The 19,512-nt window shown below is 38.9% G+C and overlaps 1 protein-coding gene and 1 pseudogene across 1 annotated transcript in view; both read left to right on the top strand.

Annotated features, from left to right (window-relative positions):
* LOC145481850 (uncharacterized) overlaps window positions 1–8,880 on the top strand; it is a 51,085-nt pseudogene extending 42,205 nt beyond the window's left edge.
* LOC145481893 (uncharacterized) overlaps window positions 1–19,512 on the top strand; it is a 287,663-nt gene that overhangs the window by 100,846 nt on the left and 167,305 nt on the right. The window lies entirely within an intron of this gene.

Raw genomic sequence — 19,512 nt, 5'->3', positions numbered from 1 at the left:
AAGTTTTCATCCCAGCGATCGTTATGATCGCTGAGAGTTGTTTCCATTTGGTTTGCCCATGTCAGCTGAACTTTTTTTCAGAGATCGTAGAGTCAGTCCTTCTTAATTAAGAAATAAAAACCATGCGTCGTGTTTCTATCAAGTTTTAGTTTAAATTTACTAGCGTTCTATCACTAATGCCGTTCTCTGATTGACTACGCTGCTCACTAGCTACCCTGTTGTAGAGAGTGAGTAGTGTGGAATTCGAAGTTTGTGTGTTAACCAAATTTCGGCCATTTCTTTTCGTTTTCGAGGTCTCTTTGAGGAGGATTTGGATAAAGTTTTGAACGACTAGTAGATTTATCCTAAAACAATCAAATTATTCGTTTTCGATTTCTATGCGTGATAGCTGACGAGGGCAACGCCATCGAACGCCCTCGTCAAATCACGCGATAGAAATTTCTAGCTCATAATCCAATTGTTTTTTAAAATAGAAACACGAGTGAAAGTCTGGGAGAGCGAGAAATGCTGTGAAGGGGAGAAAATTACTCTTTCCTGGTCCCCCGATGAGACTGCATCAGAAATATGAATTTCTTTCCACAGCTTTTTCGAGTTATTTTATATCATACTTTTTCTTTTCTCAGCTCTGGCGTCCTGCAAGGAACTGTACGACGTATACAGGTAAGTTACAAGTAAGCTACTGTACCAACAAACCAATCCTGGCAAGGTTCTGTTGTTTACACATTTAAGTTTCAATTCCATGGACCTTTGCCGATACCTTTGCGCTGAAAATTTACACTTGCACAGTTAGTTTTCCACTTATGCAACAGCTGTTCAGTGGAAAGTTACCTGAAGAAGTTTTAATGATTACCCATTTGTCGAAAGTCCGTAGTATTCAAAGTATAGATAATCGTATGAATACGTTTAGAATTAAGGATTTACGCCACGATTGATAATTTAAAATTCTCTCAAAAATGTACGAGCCTTAAGGCGAGTACAAGTCGAAAGAAGTTGAAATATCCTAAATTGCTCGTGCTTTCTGTGACTGAGACCATTTCGGACACTTGCTTTAATTTGCACTGCATGGGGTGCAAATTAAAAATTGACGATAAATTGGCCTTCTCTCAGTCAATCTCAGTTACATGATAACGATTGAAATTGAAAGTGATTGGAAAGTGCTGCGTTTTCAAATTTAATCGTCAACTGTCTCTAACTGGAGTTGGGTTTTGAGATAAACTTTTTAAAAAAGGCTTTAAAACCAAACCAGATTTCACGAAAGAGGGCCGACTAATTGGAGTTCATTCAAAACTAGAGGAGAAAGTAATTTTTCGATCAATGAAATACGTATTTTACCACAATTGCTACTAATCTCGCAATCTGATTGGCTAATTTGCCGTTGTCGATAAGAGTCCAGACAACGTTGCTGACGTCAATATGTAACGCTCTTGGTCACGCTCTGAAAAAAAAAAACATTTTCTTTGACGTCGATATTGTGGTAAAAAACAAATCGAATGTGGTTTAGCGTTGTCTGTACTCTTATCAACAACGATGTGCGTCATCAGAGTGATTTTTTAAATTTAGAATTTTTATTTTGGCCGTCATATGTATATAGCATACAGACCAGCTGCAATTCCTTACAGAAACGATGCAAACTATTTGTTAAGCATTAAGTAAAATATAAACAAGAACGCAGAATATAACTCTTCAACATTTTTTCAACTCAATCTCAATTTTTTTACCATTCAATGCCGTTTGAGATTTATTTGCATGCAACAGGTCCAACGTGAGTCAGCTGGTTACGCTCTACATTGACTCAAAACCAACTTCTGTTTTCTGTCACATGGGAAATTTTGAATGTGGAGATGGAGGATGGACACCGGTCATGAAGATTAACGGAAACAAGGTATCACATAAATCACCTCTCTGCTCGTACTCGCCGAGAATCATTATCTGTAAAACTAAACATGATATTTTAGCTGGAATGAAATGAATTTCCTATTGTTGAGAAGACTAAGCAAACGTGTCTGTACCTAATTTTGCAAACGTCAACACAAGGTTTGATTTTTCACGCAACCCTTTCTATTCGGATAGTTTTGGACCAGAAAATCGTTTATTACATCAAAATTTTATGTTTGTAGAATCAACAAAGCAGTTCCCTATACGGACTCCAAAGTTAAATGATTTTAAAAAGTGTTAAAAGTTCTTCGGAAAGGAAGACACTCAATATCATAAAATGAATAGAACGCTAGGAAAAGGAACTGAAGAAGTGTACATATTATTTTATTATATAGCCACGAGTGTTTTACTTAACAAGTAAAGAAGCCTAAGCCGTGTATTACACTGTGATAAAACACGACGGGCATTTGAGAACAAGAGGGAAATGTAGACAACACGAGCCGCAAACGAGTGTTTTCTACATTTTTCGAGTGTTCTCAAATGTCCGGCTTAGGCTTCTTCATTTGCTTTATGATATTGAGGTAGTGTGGCGAAAAACAATAAAACACGCTTTTTCTATGTTTTATACTCTGATAAAACATAGGTTTTCGACCAATCAGAGCGCGCGCAGGGTCCTATCCATATCATGATGAGAAATACACCACTCGTAAAATTGATACGAAACCACATCCGGGACTCGGGTAGCGCATTTACCATATTTCTCATAAGTGAAGATATCGATGATTTCACTGATATCAGTTTTGTCTCTTAAATTGTACTTAAACTATCCCGGTGACCCCATATATTTTTCAGTACGCACAGAAGAAGAAACAGGCAAAATTAGAAAAAATTCTGTGGAGTAAATATTGCTTAAATTCCAAAAACAATGATATGCGCGCCAAGATGGCCGCCGGTGTCGTTCGCGTTCTCTTGATTTATTTTATATTTCTAGCCTATTCTGATGATTTTTCGCCCAATGGATGGACTCACTCTGGTTTTAACCACTTCTGCTTCGAAGATATCCATGGATGTTTCTCCGATGGTTTTCTTCCTGGCAATTTTAGACGTGAATTTAGCCTGGTTGGATCTCACGTGGTTATAAGACGGCAAGACTGGCTCAGTAGTCTTGAAGTGTTCCAACCATGCTCAAAACAGGGTAAGCATGGGTCTACCTGTTTAGTTCTTCCCTCGAAACCTTTTGTCATGGATTTGACAGTGCATGTTGATATATCTTCAAATCCAGGACCTGAATCTAACCAAGAAATTACCTCAAGGTCGGTTGGATTATATCATCATTCGTTTCGGTCGCCACAACTTATTACATATTCAAGAAGTGAGTTGTTATCAGTGCGGCGTTTTTCGCCGGCTCGTTTGCCTTTTCATCTGGTTTCGGTCTTAAAGGATTTCAGTGTGCTTCGGACAAGAGGATGTAGAGTAGGTGTATGGGCGAAGTCACGAACGAGGCAGAGGAGCATAAGGACGGCTGTTTCAAATCGAAATGATCGTTTTTCGAAATTTGCATCTTTGCTTAATCGCGACAATCTCGTGAAGGTGCAGATCTCACAAGTTGCTAACACCCAGGATACTTCTCACGCGATCAACTTTTGTTTGCTCAATTCCAGGTCAATAAGGAATAAATCTAGCGTACTGAAAGACTTTGTTGTTGACAAGGATATTGATCTTCTTGCTTTGACGGAGACGTGGCTCAGACCTGGAAATATTGATTGTGTTGAGATTGGTGATTTATGTCCCACTGGTTATGATTTTATCCACATTCCACGGGAATCGAGAGGTGGTGGTGTCGGCTTGCTTTTCAAAGAAAGTATGGATATTAAATGCAAAAATAGTGAGTGGAACACTTCCTTCCAGTCGTTCGAATTCTTGGATGTTCGTTTCAAGAGCTCAAAGATGATCAGGATGATAATTATTTACCGCCCACCGTCATCTGTGCCTTTGTCAACATTTTATCGTGAATTTTCTCTCCTGCTTGAGGAATTGGCCACAGCATCAGGCGAGCTTTTAATTGTCGGTGATTTTAATCTACATGTGGATTCTTCGCGTGATGTCAACGCATTGCATTTTTGTGACCTAATAGCGTCTTTCGATCTGAAACAATGGGTGACTACGCCGACTCACACAAGTGGTCATATCTTGGATTTAATCATAACTAGAAATCAGTGTAAACTTATAGGCAATGTTATGGTTCATGACCCTTTGATTTCTGATCATTATGCTATTTTTATGCATTTATTATTGCACAAACCACAATTTCCAACAAAAACTATTCGCCACCGGAAGCTGCGTTCGATTGATTATGCTGAATTCAATGACACTATCATGAATTCGTCCTTGTTTGATGAATCACGGCGTGATTTGGATTCGTTAGTTGATTCCTATCATCGGGTCTTGAAGTCCACCCTTGATGTTTATGCCCCCGAAAGGACCCGTGAGGTAGTTCTTCGTCCTTGTGCGCCTTGGTATTCAACTGACATTAGTGTTCAAAAGAACATAAGGAGGAAGCTCGAACGTAACTGGCGACGTACAAGATTACCTGCAGATAGAGAACGGTATGTGTTTCAGAACGGTGTTGTTAATGACATGATTGCCTCCGCGAAGCACACATTTTATTCATCAGTGATCCAGGAAAACTCAGGGAACTCTGGACTTCTTTTTAAGACAATAGGGAAGCTTCTGCACTCCAATCCAGTCCAGCGTTATCCATCTGTCCTAATAACTGTTCTCTGTCCGAATCATTCGTTGAATATTTTAGTGACAAAATTGTTAAAATCCGCAATGATCTTGACAAAGTTGATGGAACTCTGAATGACGGTCAAGTTACTTCATGCAATGCTGAGTCTGAAAGCTGTCTAGCTGGTCAGCTGCTAAGTGAATTTAAACTGGTCTCTGAGGAGGTCGTATCTGGTTTTGTGAATCACCTGTGTTCAAAGTCCTGTACACTTGATCCAATTCCATCTTCAGTGTTCAAAGGGTGCCGTCATTATCTGCTTCCAATGATCACTCGTATAGTTAACTTGTCTCTTACAAGTGGCCAAGTACCTGATAGATTCAAGGTTGCCATGTTGAAGCCGTTGTTGAAAAAGAGTGGAGCTGATCATGAACTATTTTCTAACTTTCGTCCTGTCTCGAATTTATATTTTCTATCCAAAGTTACGGAGAAAGCAGTTGCAGCACAATTAATGGACCGCCTTAATGATAATGAAGGCTTATTAGAAGAATTTCAGTCGGCATATAAATCTCATCACAGTACAGAGACTGCGCTTGTGAGAGTTCAAAATGATATTTTGAAGGCTATTGACAATAACAGATCGGTTATATTACTATTGCTCGATTTATCGGCTGCGTTTGATACTGTCGATCATTCGATTTTGTTATCTAGACTACAGAATCGCTTTGGTATTAGGAACACTGCTCTTAATTGGTTTCATTCGTACCTTCACTCACGCGAACAGTTTGTTTCTGTTAATGGAATTGAATTGTCAAAGAAGAATTTACCCTACGGGGTACCACAGGGTTCTGTACTGGGACCCTTGTTGTATTCCCTTTATACAAATCCGCTGGGTGACATAGCCAGAAAGCATAGCATACCGTTTCATCTCTATGTAAATGACACACAGTTGTACTTGTCGTTTACGTCCAACTGTCCTAATCATCTATCAAGCTCAAAGATGGCCGTAGAATTATGTGTTAAGGACATTGGGGACTGGATGCTGCGCAACAAACTTAAGTTAAATCGGGATAAGACTGAACTTTTGGTTATTAGTTCTAAATATCGTCCACGACCACCCCTCGACTATATACGAGTTGGTGATGAAGTAATCAAGTCTAGTAAACAGGCCAGGAATTTAGTAGTTGCATTCGATCAATGTTTGGATTTCAAAGAACATGTTAAAATAACCTGCAAGAGCGCATTTTTTCGCATTCGTAGTATAGCTAAAATTAGGCGACACCTATCCCAGAGTACTACTGAGACTATTGTTCACGCTTACATAACATCGCGTTTGGACTATTGTAACGCCCTACTGTACGGTCTCCCAAAGTATCTGATTAATAGACTTCAGCTTGTACAGAACTCAGCAGCTCGCCTTGTTACCTTGACTAGAAGGCAGGAACACATCACACCAATACTAAGGAGCTTACATTGGTTGCCAGTTCATTTTAGGATTATTTTCAAAATATTGTTGTTAACTTACAAAGCTCTGAATGGACTGGCCCCTGATTACATTAGAGACCTACTGCGATTTAATATTTCTGGTCGGACACTAAGATCTTCAAACAACAGGTTGCTTGATGAGCCTAGAGCAAATCTTAAAACGTATGGTGAAAGGGCTTTTTCCGTGGCGGCACCAAGGCTCTAGAATAAACTACCCCTCCAGATCAGACTTTCATCATCAGAGGCAGTTTTTAAGGCTAATCTTAAGACTTATCTTTTTAAGCGTGCATTTGATTTGTAGTTTTTACTTTTTATTTGTAGCCTAATTGTATTATATAGCGTATTTAATTCTTAGGATTTTAACTTTTAGGATTTAGGATTTTAGGTTTTTAAAGAATTAGGATTTTAATTTTAAAGTATTGTAAAGCGCCATGGACAATTAGTGGAAAATGGCGCTATATAAATGTATATTTATTTATTTATTTATTTATTTTATTTTAAGACTGGAAAGTGTGATAATAGGTTCTTGGCCTGGGAAAGCACTTCTGTAAAACCGGGGGAGACTCTCTTACTGCAGGGATCAGTACCGGAATCTGTTACAGGGAATTATCTTTAGAGACATCAACAGCACTCAGAACTTAGGTCCAACGATATCATTTTAATCTATGAATGTCACCAAAAACATAACCAATGCGGGATAGTGGTATCCGACGTCCCACCAGCGGGCGCGTAACCGAAGAACAATTACAAAACACCTGTATATATGCTAGGCTCTAAACAAATGATCTAATATTTCGTTTAGTAATCCTAACTGCTATTGGCTGCCAATGAGCTCATTATTGGTCTAGGCTATTCCATCATAGGCGGTCAGTTATTCTGCTCGTAAATATTAACCACTTACAACTTTACGTAGTTTTCACTACAAGGCGTTGTACGATAAAAGAGACAGACAGGTGGTTACCATGGTTATTGGACTTGCTCTTAACATCTAACTATTGGCATTTTTATGATTACGAATATCGGCAAATTCTTCCCTCACAAAAAATTCCATCCAATTTTTTTTTTTTCCTTACAATTTCGAACATGCGTTTCGCTTTTGCTGTTGAATAATTTTTTGCATTAAAAAAGTAGGGTCACCGGTATTAGCTTCGTGGATAAGGAATTTTTAGCACGCGTTGTATGCGCAAATTAAAATCTCGACTTTGCAAGATCGCACTTTGCGCACGCTTGAAGGTGGTAGGCTCCCGCAATTCCACTCGAATAAACGTGAATACCCACGAATAGTGTTTTCTTTTTTGCTGTTGTCGTTAGCAGCATAAGCGGTGGAAGAAGAATACCATAAATACCCGAAGGTGAGATTGGGCTAGAAAAAAAATGAAGAAAACTTGAAGAGTAGTTTTTTTCCTGCCGTTTTTAAGATAGCCGCCGCGATCGATCGCAACAACAAGACCACAAGTTTTTGTTTACGTTCCAGCACAGCGCTTTAAAAGAATGCTTTTTCATTTGAATTGCCTGAAGGATGGATATTTTCGAAGGTAGAAATTACGCGATATCGCAAACAGCTCACTAAACTTGGCGGGAACAAAGTTTTACGAAGTAGGCCTCGCGCCGCCATGTTTGTTGTGAGTTTTGCAAACTTTAAATCTCGCGACCCATCGGGTGATCGCGTGATGCCTCGCGCTGAAGTGCGCGTTAGAGCCCAGGCTTCTCACGGAAATGTTACTATTTTGAGCCACCTTAAGTGGCAGAAGAAAGCGTCAATCAACCTACAATTTATTTTTGCTATTTGAGCAGGTACCGGCGAACTTTATGCTGGGGGTAACCCTACGATAGACTAGCATCCCATCCAGTGGGAGGGGGGTTGGAGTAGAAATATTCCTAGTCGCTTCCTGGTCGAAATCGGAGATAAGCGCCGGCCTGATGGGCCACTTGGCTCGTATGCAGACGTTTTTCATTTGAGGGGCTGTTTACAACTACATTATTGCTCAACAGACCGTCGACGAATGATATTTTCGTCGCTAACTCGGATGAGTCTTCTTGAGAACGATTCCAAATAATTTTTGACACCGTAGATCATAAAAGAAACATTATGTAAAGATCACAGATAGCAAGGACGGTCTGATATATTGACATTGTGACGAGTTTTTGAACAATAATGTTAGTTAATACTACATATTGAAGAACAGGAAAAACTGGAAACCAGAAAGGTCTAATATTTCAGTGGTGGATAACTCTGAGGGTTAATTTATTTTTTTTTTTTTAACTTTTTTTCTTAGACAACTTTGCATTATAACTCGTCGTACTGGAGCGATAAAAATGAATTCAACCTTCCTGGAGGGAAGACTGGGTTTGACACACAAGAGACCAAGCTACCGACCTACTGGAACACATCATTTTACAAGATATGTCTTGGTATGAAGATCGGCCAACAGATCAACTTCATTGTCATTACCAGGGAGGCCACCTCTCTGTACTCACTTATCGCTGACGGGCAGTACCGCGCCACTACAGTGGGCCGTAACACCTGGAAGAAGCTGATTGGTCCTCAGGCCTCATTGCAGTTCAACTGTAACAAGGAAGGGTTCAATGCTGTAGGTTCTTCTGAATACAATTCGAAAGCAAGAATCGGCATCATTAGTAACCAACAAAATGACTGCCTATCCTCTGATTCCAGAATCGGATTTGGTACAGGAGGGAAATACGATAACTCCAACACCTGTGGTAATGAAGCAACGCGCTCACCAGATAATGGCATCAGACACATCAGAGCCATGGGATACATTATTGTACAGTGAGAAGGAACTGATGAAGTGACGGCGAGAGCCATTCAGTTCATCGATATACTAATTTTAGTAACAAACACATCGAAGTCGTGTCAGTTCCAGTTTTTCTTTTTATTCAGAATGTTTATTGAAGTTAGTTTTTTAGGCGTTGCTTTAAAAAAAAAGGTTCCCATATTATAGACTTTGCGTGTCGGGTATTTAAAATGGAAGGTTTAGTACATTTAATACACTAATATAACATAAGTTGGGTCACGACAGTTTTTAGTATTTTTCAGCGACTTTTTGATTGGTTCCCATACAACCACTCTCTTTTGATATCAGTTGATATTAAAATAATGGCATCAAACAAATAGGCCTAATTACGGTTTTCGATGCCATCTTGACGGGTAGGAAAATACAGTGTTTGCATGGGAAACCGATGGCAAATAACTTCTTTCAAAAATGGAATTTTACACAATTTGTGAATCGCAACGTTAAAGTAATATGTAGGCAGAAGATTGTATTCACCAAGTTTGAAGGATTTAGCTTGGCTAGAAGACGCTCATTTTATTTTTGTGATTTTCTATACATTTGTCTGTAAATTTGGCTGGGTAGACGCGCTTCGCGGGAAATTTTTTCTTAGACAAATGTATGGAAAATTAAAAATTAACTGAGCGTCTTCTAGCCGCAGCTACGTCCTTCAAATTTGGTGAATACATTCTGCTACCTAGTATGGTAAAGCTGCGATTCATAAGTTGTGCTAAATTCAATATTTTTTTATCAAAAAATTGTTTGCCATCGGATTCATATATATACGTTCGATTTCCAGCCGTTTTTGTTTATTACGTATCACTTGTCCCTGACGTCACATCCGCTTTTTATGCAAATTACCATGCGAGTAGCGCGGGGAGAAATGGCGGAGGTTGTTACTCCAAAAAAACAAAAAAAAACTGTTCGATAAAATGTGTTTTATATGGAAATGGTTTACATAATCCAAGGAAAAGCGTAACACTAAAACAGGAACTTGCTTCGAAGCTGAAATTCGAAAGAAATCGCAGCCAGCAAGAATCTGGACCTGAAGGGTAACAACAATAACGATATTTATTGTTACATGCTTACAAATACATGTAAGTGGGTAAACAAATATTTTAAGTTAAGTCAAAATCGTCTTCACTGGGCCCGAGTGGCCGAATGCAAGAGAGCTATGCAATGATACCAAGGATCATAAGCCAATATTGCTTCTCCGGTCTGCCTCTGTTGTAAGACCTCTGCAGCAAATTAGAGCTTCTCCTTTATACCATACCGGTTCTACCACTCTCGGTAGCATCACTGAGGGTCCCTAGTTCTGCAGGATTTCAAAAGCGAAAAAGCTCCCCTGTGTAAAGTGTAGGCAAGAACTCTATTTCCTTCTTGGGAAAAAAGATGCCAAGAGCATATGGTTGCGACTTCCTCTCCAGATTCTAGTGAACCGACAACTAAGTGAACAAAAATTGCGTGAAATGTTTGGGTAAACACTCGGGCTTAATAAAACTCGTATCCAAGCACATGGTTTCGTGTTAGCCCTACTTTTGATTTTTGAAATTATCAAAAATTGCTATAAAAAGTATCCAACATACAAAATTCAGTTTATTTACTAGTAAAATTCGCCCCAAAATAACTTTTTTCTCGCAAAATTGAGTAAAGAGATGATATGCGTTTCCTTGGTAGTCCGCATGCTGCAAATAATGCCAAGTCAATAGAAAACGGTTACAAAATAACGTATATCACCATTAGACTTACATTATAAAATTTATGAGGCTTGCAATTTTTTTCTGAATCCCCTAAATCTGCATCACAATGCAAAATTAAGGCGTCCTTTGCCATAATGTGTTGTTGTGTCTGCATTCCTAAATGCCATGACAGACGTGACTACACTTCTACTTAACATTGGAATAGAGCATTACTGCAGTGCACAAGTCAGGTCTGTCTCTTCCTGCCATACTCTCTTAATGCTTTGCGCCAATGTTTCTTGCAGGGATTAAGGGTATCAAGGCTCGTAGTTTTAACATGACATCGACGTCATATAATATCTCTAGTTTTTAAATATGTTTAAGGTTGATAAATGTTTGAGAACATTTTAAAAGCTTAGCTGAAAATATGTCAATACAGCAGAAATAATCAGCAAAATTACGATGACGCTTTCTTTAATCAACTCGAATAACGACTTGATTTTTTTTGGTTGAGTTAGGCCCAGTTCAGACGTCGTGCTTCTGTCGTGCCGAACTAAATTGCAATTAGGTTCGACTATGGCACGGCAGAAAAACAACTCTGATTCAGACGTCGTGCCAGATTCAAACCAAATTCAGGATATACTGATGCCTCGTAACAATTCTCGTCATAACTCCCGGTGGGAACGCAATCTCGCCAAAATACATTAATGATATTTATGAATTTTGTTTGGCGCGGCAGAAGCACGACGTTTGAATCGCTACCGTGCCAGAGTCGTGTAGCACGGCAGAGCTTGTCGAGCTTAATTGCTTGCAGAACTTGATCAAAAGTTTGATTCAGACGCCGTGCTTCTGCCGTGCTTTTGTCGACCTTAATTCCTGAATTTAGTTCGGCACGGCAAAAGCACGACGTCTGAACTGGATCTTATCAAAACTCCTTGTTTGTTTTATGTTCGCCGTGTGAAATTTCACTATGTTAAAGAAACACACATGATATTAGTAGCCTTTTGGCGTTGGTGAAAATTGCTGCAGCATCTCGACACAACAGACCACGAAATAAATCTTTGTCAAGGTTTGCAAACTCGCCAAACAAACAGAAACCATAAGAAACTATCTAAAACAGGGTTTGGTTATGATTAAGCATTTTTTGGGAAAGTCACAAATCAACTCGATACCAGAGTAAAGAGTTTTCTTACATAACTTTTCTTCACAGAACAAACGCAAAAACTTACGCGTACAACTACCGCGAGCAAATATTATTCATTCACAGCGCGAAAAAAAAATCACCTTTTCCATTAGCTCAGAGCATAGAACTACACATAAGAGTCCTGGTTGTTATTCCCTGCCTTATTCCCTGCCATCGCTGTGAAAAATCTGCATGAGAATCTCGCAGCTCTCACCATTGGATCACTCAACGTGACAACGTCCACGCGAGAGCCCCCGACACATGCGTGGATCCGCGCGGATATATGACGTCAGGATGGCGCAATTTGTTCTAAAAATAGAAAAATTGTCCCATATCATAGGTGCGCGCGGATCCCAAGACTTACGGTCTCCGTCCCCGATTATGGCTCCTGATGGATCGCCATACCGGGGACCCTACCACAGCCTGAAATAATCCAAGGGGAGATCTATGGGAGGGGCCGGAGGACCACCCTTATTTTGGGTAAAAAAAGAAGAAATCACAAAAGAAAGAAAACCCGGCAGGGCACTCTCCGCCCCCCCCCCCCCCCCCGCTCCCCCTTAGCTCAAGGCCTGGATATGCCACTGTAATCCCCCATATTTGGTTCTACCCCGATATTAGCTGCTTTTACACTGATTAAAGCAAGGAACCTAGCACGTCCTGCATAAGCGTGTTAAGCAGAGAAATAATATCACCAAAGCGCAACCAGCACAACTAGTAAATCGGACTGTTTTCCGTATCCGTTATGAAAATGCGTTTCGTCTGTGAGTTCATTTTCATGCAAATTAAACTCATTTTCATAAGAAAAGGTTAGCATGATCATGATGACTCGTTTTAAAACAGAGGCAAAAGGCTACTCTGAAATTGCCTATTACTGGTCAGGTCAACTGACCACCATATCCGTTTGCATTGAAAATTACTTCCGACAGACTCCGAAGAATAAACGATGCCGTAATAAACTCACTCTTTCTTGATTATTGACATTATCATACATTATTATACATTGAACTCTTTTCTGATTGGCCGAAAGCGTACAGTAAATTTTCAAAATCAGCGCTGGTCTGTGACGTCATCTAGCTGCAGATTATACAGTAATCATGTCAAGGACACTCAAGGTCACGGGGCCGGTCACGGGTAATCATGTCACGTATGACCGCGGTGCGTGATTTCTAAAGGTAATCATGTCAAGTTCGCGCGCTTTGTGTTGCTTGCCGTCAGTGAAGAAGCAAAAACATGACTTCCATTTTTTCTTTCGTTCAATGTGCAATAAAACAATTATTAGGTTCAGTTTTTGTGATATCCAGAATATTCAAGGTCTCGGTAAGGGCTATCAGCCTCAGCCTTCAGCTTCGGCTGATAACCCCTACGGCCCTACATAGACCTTGATTATTTTGGATATCACAAAAACCTCATCCAATAATTAACAATTATTCCATGAGCGCGCGTTGGATATGAGATGGTAAATAGCCAACGAGGCCCGTAGGGCCGAGTTGGCTATAACCAATCTCATATCCAACAAGCGCGAATGGAATAATTGTTTTATTAAATTCGGTGCTTTTGTATTCTTGGAAATATAGCTTAATTTTATTGGATTTTAATTTTACAAAACGACCGGAAGTCGACGTGACAAAAACAACAACAAGTGGGAAATCACATGACATGCGCGCCGTTTGTAAAATTAGTTGAATGAAAAATTTGAGAGCGAAGCATGCGAATTTGCTGAATGAAATTGCAATCAAGTAAAATTCAAGAAACGTCTATCAAATGAAGGAGATATAACCTTGGTCAGAAAGTTTGAAAAGCGTTCAAGTTCGAGTCATGGAGAAGAGCCAAATAATTGTGCACTTGCACATTGCCATTGTAATAATGCTGCGGAAAACTTTGATCGCCATGTGACACAGACGTTGTGACGCAGACGTTGTGGATTCCCTTGCTTTGAAAGCCTTGGCATTTCGAGCTGTATGTGTGGAGTTCATTGTTGGTCAGTTTTAGAGTCAAGGACAGAACCTATTTTAGCGTCAGATTCATCTTCAGAATCTCCGAGGCCACCTGGTGGTTTTTCGTGGCTGGTAAAGAACCGGGCTTTCTTCGGTTCAGCTCAAAACACTCAACTCCTTGAGGTGTTTTTCGCAAGGACAGAATTGTTGGCGCTAGCTGTCGTTGATTCTCTCGTCGTCGTCGGCCAAAAAAGAGACTGAGATGAAACTAGCTCGTCCTCTGTAGCTGTGCGGGATTCTTGCTCTCGGCTGATCCGAGCTTGCTTACTCGAACAGTTTCCTCATCTGCTCATTGGAAACTGGTTTCTTATGGACTACGCCGGCAATTATGCCTGTTTACCTGCGGCCTTTTACAAATGCATATGCTCTAATAACTTATTTGCCTGGTCAGAGATAATGGAAAACGGTTTGTTGTACGGCGGCGTGCGAAGGAAATGATCAGCTGGCGGCTTTAATGGATTTAATCAATGAACTTTTGCAATTTACGTGTCATCTTTCTTCCTCGCAGACGAGTAAAAACACTTCAACTGAACATTCAGTTCTTCTTTTGACATTTCTTATATCGGTTTCGAAAATTTGGTGCTACCAGGACTAGCAAGCCATTCTGTTCAGGTAAAATTTGTTTTTGTTACATAATCTTCATGAATGCGTAAAATCTCGCCGGTCATATTTTAATTTTGCAACTTTAAGGGAAACTTAACGTATACGTTCCGTTAAATATTCTTATCTCGAGCTTTGTGGCTTTTTTGTTGTTACTGGGACGGCATTGTCCATAATTCCCTGTATTTCCTGTGTAGATAGCTAACCAAATGTGCTTTTTTTCATCCATTTTCTTTGTCGACGAAACTTCGCTTCACGCGAAAAAGCTCATGCCGAGCGACATTTGTCGCTTTCATTTCCATATAAGGTCAAACGTAGGTATAATGGCTGGTAACCGAGATCCAGTGAGCCAATCAGAAAGCTAGAATTGCATTATCCGAGGCTGAGAATTTAATAATTGTTTTTATAACATAGCGCGGGCACTAGTCCTATCTAATTCCTATTGTTGAGCCATCATGAAGGAAATCTATATATATACGCACGTATATAAGATGACTTGTGCAGTTTCAATTTAGCTGCAAAATTTCCGTCGAGTTTAGTGCAAGTTTCTTTTGTTTAAGTTTCGGCAAAGTGAAAATTATTCTGAACAATCCAGACTCTACTTCGAGCCTTTGACTTTTCGGCAAGCTGATATGTTTACTTACACCCGAGTATTTTGACTTTGTTTGTCTACATTTTCATTGAGTATTTTTGACTTTGTTTGCCTACATTTTCATTATAAGCGAATATTTTGTTGACAATTTCATGAACCATGTTAGGCGCTTTCGTTCAACCGTTGCTCAAGTTATTGTGGCGTGTTAAGATCCTAATGACCTTTGTTTTCCTTCACCGTGTATTGTGAGAACTTTGTAGTCAATCACGAACAAAACATGTTTTAGCGCCCAAGTTGTTGTCGCCATGTTATAAAAGAATTGGTTCATGCTTTTAGCTGTGCGTATCTCGAGTTATGTGTGCACTTGGGAAGTTTGGAGAGCACTCAAGAAGCTACTGTTCTCGGCTATCACCTCGTGCAACTCTTACGCTTCTTTCGTGCTCTCCAAACTTCCCGCATACATCCATAACTCGACATACGCACGCTAAGCATGAACAATTCTTTAGTAATGCGAGTCACGCGTAAGTTGTCCGCGTATGTTACTCGCGCGTTGCGTGGGTGTTTTCTTGGAGTATTTTGAGGAAAAATCACAAAGTTTGCCCATTTTTGCTAAATCTTTTTTTATATATATGTTAAGAGCGAGAACATTAAAATCAGTCAGTCTTTGTCCCCACGTTGTTGTAGCAAATTTTAATTATCTACAAAGCACATTACGATTCGAATGAGAATCGATCATTCTTTTAAAGAGACCTTACATCACGTTTTTTTCCCGCAGCGAGATTTAAAGGCGCTCGGTCAGGGTATTTTAAACTATTTTAGCCACGTGCAAAGTTGCCTTTCAATTGAAGGAAACCTGAATCGAAAATAGTAGTTTAGTAAGATAGTAAACACCGAAGAGATAATAATAAACAATACAGCTGGAGGAACAAGGATGGTTAAAGATGGAGATGATAACTTGAAAAATTTAGCCTAAATTTTTCAAGATGTGCAAACCATGACGTAGCTCCTCTAGTATGGTGAGAAACACGTGGGGTCCTTATTTGTCACCTACCGGTTGATCGATTGAATGACTTTTTTTAACCCTGCGTTGACAGGGTGTGAAATCTTCACAAAACGTTACAACGAACAACAGCTTAGGTAGTCTCACTTTTTTCACTCTTCAATCGAGTTTAAAAGGTAACTGTTAGATTCTGGCTAAAGCTAAGTATTGTTCCTTAATGTATTACTGACATCGGTACAAGTGTTTTGGGTTTTCTTGGTATTCGATTTATTTTACTGTGAGTTATAACATTGTGTTCTTGGTAAAGCGTAAACTTTAACTAAACGTAAACGTGGAACTTTTGTTTTTCCTCGAAACATTACTTCTGTCAAATCCGGCCCTTAGAAAATGAAAAGTGATTTTCATTGCACACGCGAGAAAAAAAAATGCAATTTACAAAACGTGAAAAAAATCAATCCTTGCAATGATATTCAATGTGAAAATTCAAAATAGATTTTCATCTCAACCAGGAGGCGAATAGCTTTCCGCTCTTCAGCAATTATCTCCTAATTTGCCAACTGTTTGCTTTATTAGTTCCGGTAAATACACTTTGTTATTTTTGTCTTTCGAAACTCTTACTCCCTAACAAATGAGGAGAGTTTCAGCTTCAAAATTTGGTTCCATTGCGGCGGAATGGTTGGCATGCCATCGATTTAATTCAGTGAGGACACGAAGGTCTACAGTGGTCTTTCAGAAGCAACATCTGTTAAAGGTACATTCCCGCTCACTTCTATAGAAAAATTCAGCCATATAGACTCTACTGCAATTGATGTTAGCTTGCAACATAGGCTTACAATGACGGAACCGTATTTCTTTACACAATGGCGTGAGTTCATTTGTTTAGATTTGCCAAGATGGGAGCCTAAATCAGTTCAGCCTGAAGCAAATATCTGACCTAAGTCAAACATTTATTGACCCTTTCTTCTCTCATACATAGTAATTATTTTATGTGCCAAACACTAAGTCTGTTCCAGAGCAGGAACTTTGTCAACTGAAGATAGATTTATTTATCAAAATCTCAACACTGAGTGTATACCTCTGAGATTTGATTGCTGGGTCACTGCTGAAGAAGGCAGTTTTTAAGTATGTTCCGCTGGAATTGTGAAACAGGTGCCATCAGTTAAATGGATCTTATCAGGAGACACTCAAAAACACAAAGAACCCATCGAGGAGACTTTCTTGTCAATTGTCCCACAACTGAAATGTTTACAGTCTTTACTATGTGATAATATTGATACCTTTCGAATGAATTTAAGAGATGAAGAAATTAAGCGAAAACAGCTACTGGGGGCTCAAAATCAGGTTTAACATGTGTATAAAAATAAACTTTAAAAAATATTGAACTAAATCACTTTTACATGATTCGTTCCAGCTTCGTTTTCTGCTAGTTTCAGCACGCCTCGCCACAAATAAATTTATAACTTGAGGAAGTGCTGTTGATAGGCAGTACAAATGGAAAAATACTAAAAGATGCGATGAAATTTTTCTTTTTTCTCTTTCAAAGCAGAATTAATTGCTTTGAAAGACAGTGGAAGCCAACTCTTTAATAATAACCATTTTGTTTTTACCCAAACAAAAACTCTGCCAGTTCCTGGGTGAATTAGCGGGCTCCAACGTTATTACGAAAACGTATGTTTTTAGTTCAAATACTGTCACTTGAGAAAGCCTGCATCGACATATTTGAGGTATTAGTTCGGGTTTTGTTGTTGTTGTTCTTTTCTTTTGTTTTATTGTATTTTATTAACTTTTGATTTTTTTTCACGGAATATCATGTAAATTCTAACTGAGTAGTGTATACGCAGTTTGGGCAAGGCTATGGCCAGTTTCAGCTGAAATAAAAATACCATATTGTAACCTACGTTTTCTTCCTAGTCAAACAGGCACTATTGGCTTAGTTCAGGGCATATATTAGACGAAGATCGTCTTCAACCGGTTTTAGAAATATAAGCAGTAAGGATTTACGTCAATTCTTCCTAGGCCATCACTGTAAATTTTTTGTGTAATGATCTTCATTTTTTTGCGTTCCTTCCCCTTGAAAACCAAACACATTCATGGCCTGACAAGGATGACAAATTATTAAAACACCTGAGATGTATAAGCCGCGCGAAACGTTCTGTGTTTTCGTTTTAAAATGTTCTATAAAACTTTTAGTCATCCGTATCAACACCAGCGTTTTATAGCTAGGGCTTTTTTAAAATCTTTTTTTTCTATTTTCAGAACTAATATATTCATCTACATCCTTCGAGAATAAAGGTTGGCAAATCTGTACTAAAGGAGCAAAAATCAGTTCACTCCGTGAACATGCTTTTGTTTTTTCTCGTACTCGTGTTGGCATGGCGTGAACAGGACAACGCCATCGCTGTACAAGGTAAGAAGACAGGTCTTCAAATAAAATTTCATTTTTTCGTTAGTTCTAAATGATTGCTCAGAAAAGTGTAAGTTAAATTGATGAAATAGGGGAGTTAATGGCAAGCAAATTGCAAATGGTGAAAAAGATATTTTACAATAACTGTCATTCTCGCGCGCTGATTGGCTCACAGTTATCATCAATAGGAGTACAGACGGATAAAATTATAATTTATGCAAGCTTTCAAGTTCAACTTTCAGCTGTCAAACTGTCAACGTTTTAACCAATGAGATTTTATGGACTTTTTTAAGTAGCCAATCAAAAAAACGAGAAAAACTATTGACAATGTTCGCGTCATTTTGAATAAAATTCACTTATATTTGTTTACGGCAAGTTTACCTCGTCTTTTCCCCTCATTTATTCCCGGCATTTGACCATTTTGGGGTCTTGTTATTGTAAAAAACAAATTGAGGTCAGTTTTTATGCGTCTGTCCTGTTATTGATGATAAATTTTGTCATAACATTGTCAAAGTTTACTGCGGAAACACTCGCCTGCGGCTTGTGGTTCCACAGCCAATGTGACAATGTTATGAGGCAATTTGTCATCAATAACACGACAGACGCACAGAAAACTGACGTCAATTTGTTAATTATGTTTATCTAGTATTTGTTTCTTTCAGTTTAAGTGGCATCCCTGAAAACTAGCTAGCTATCGTTAAGCGCATTGACCACTATAAACGTTAAACATTTAACAATTTTTTTTTTTAATTTATTTTTTTTTAAAACAAATACATACTTTTCTCCGACAGGATATGGTTCTGTGGTAAACAACTCGTTGAAAACAATTTAAATAACCAAACAATTACCAAGTGATCTGCACTGTGTGTATTCCATTCCTATCCCACAAGGCAAAGCGCTGAACATTTCATTTGAAGATTTTCTATTGGAGGAAGATTATGGATTTTGCTTGTAAGTGTCTCTTCAAGAATTAAAAAAAATAGTTTTTTTTTCCTATTATTACAGAGATCTCGCTTTTTAGTTTACCAACTGTAACAAAGACAGATATTTGGTAGATACTGCTTCCAATACTGTTTCTTTAAGGTGGTAACGAATCTTAACATATGCATTGAAACTCTGAAGAAGGTGGAAAGAAGCCACCGAAAATTTAGTACAGAAAAGAACAGATCAGCAACAAAAACCC

The sequence above is a fragment of the Orbicella franksi genome, chromosome 3 (assembly GCF_964199315.1).
Source record: "Orbicella franksi chromosome 3, jaOrbFran1.1, whole genome shotgun sequence".
Lineage (NCBI taxonomy): Eukaryota > Metazoa > Cnidaria > Anthozoa > Scleractinia > Merulinidae > Orbicella > Orbicella franksi.
Note: the sequence above shows the minus strand (reverse complement) of the source record. Positions and strands in the feature narration are given on the sequence as shown.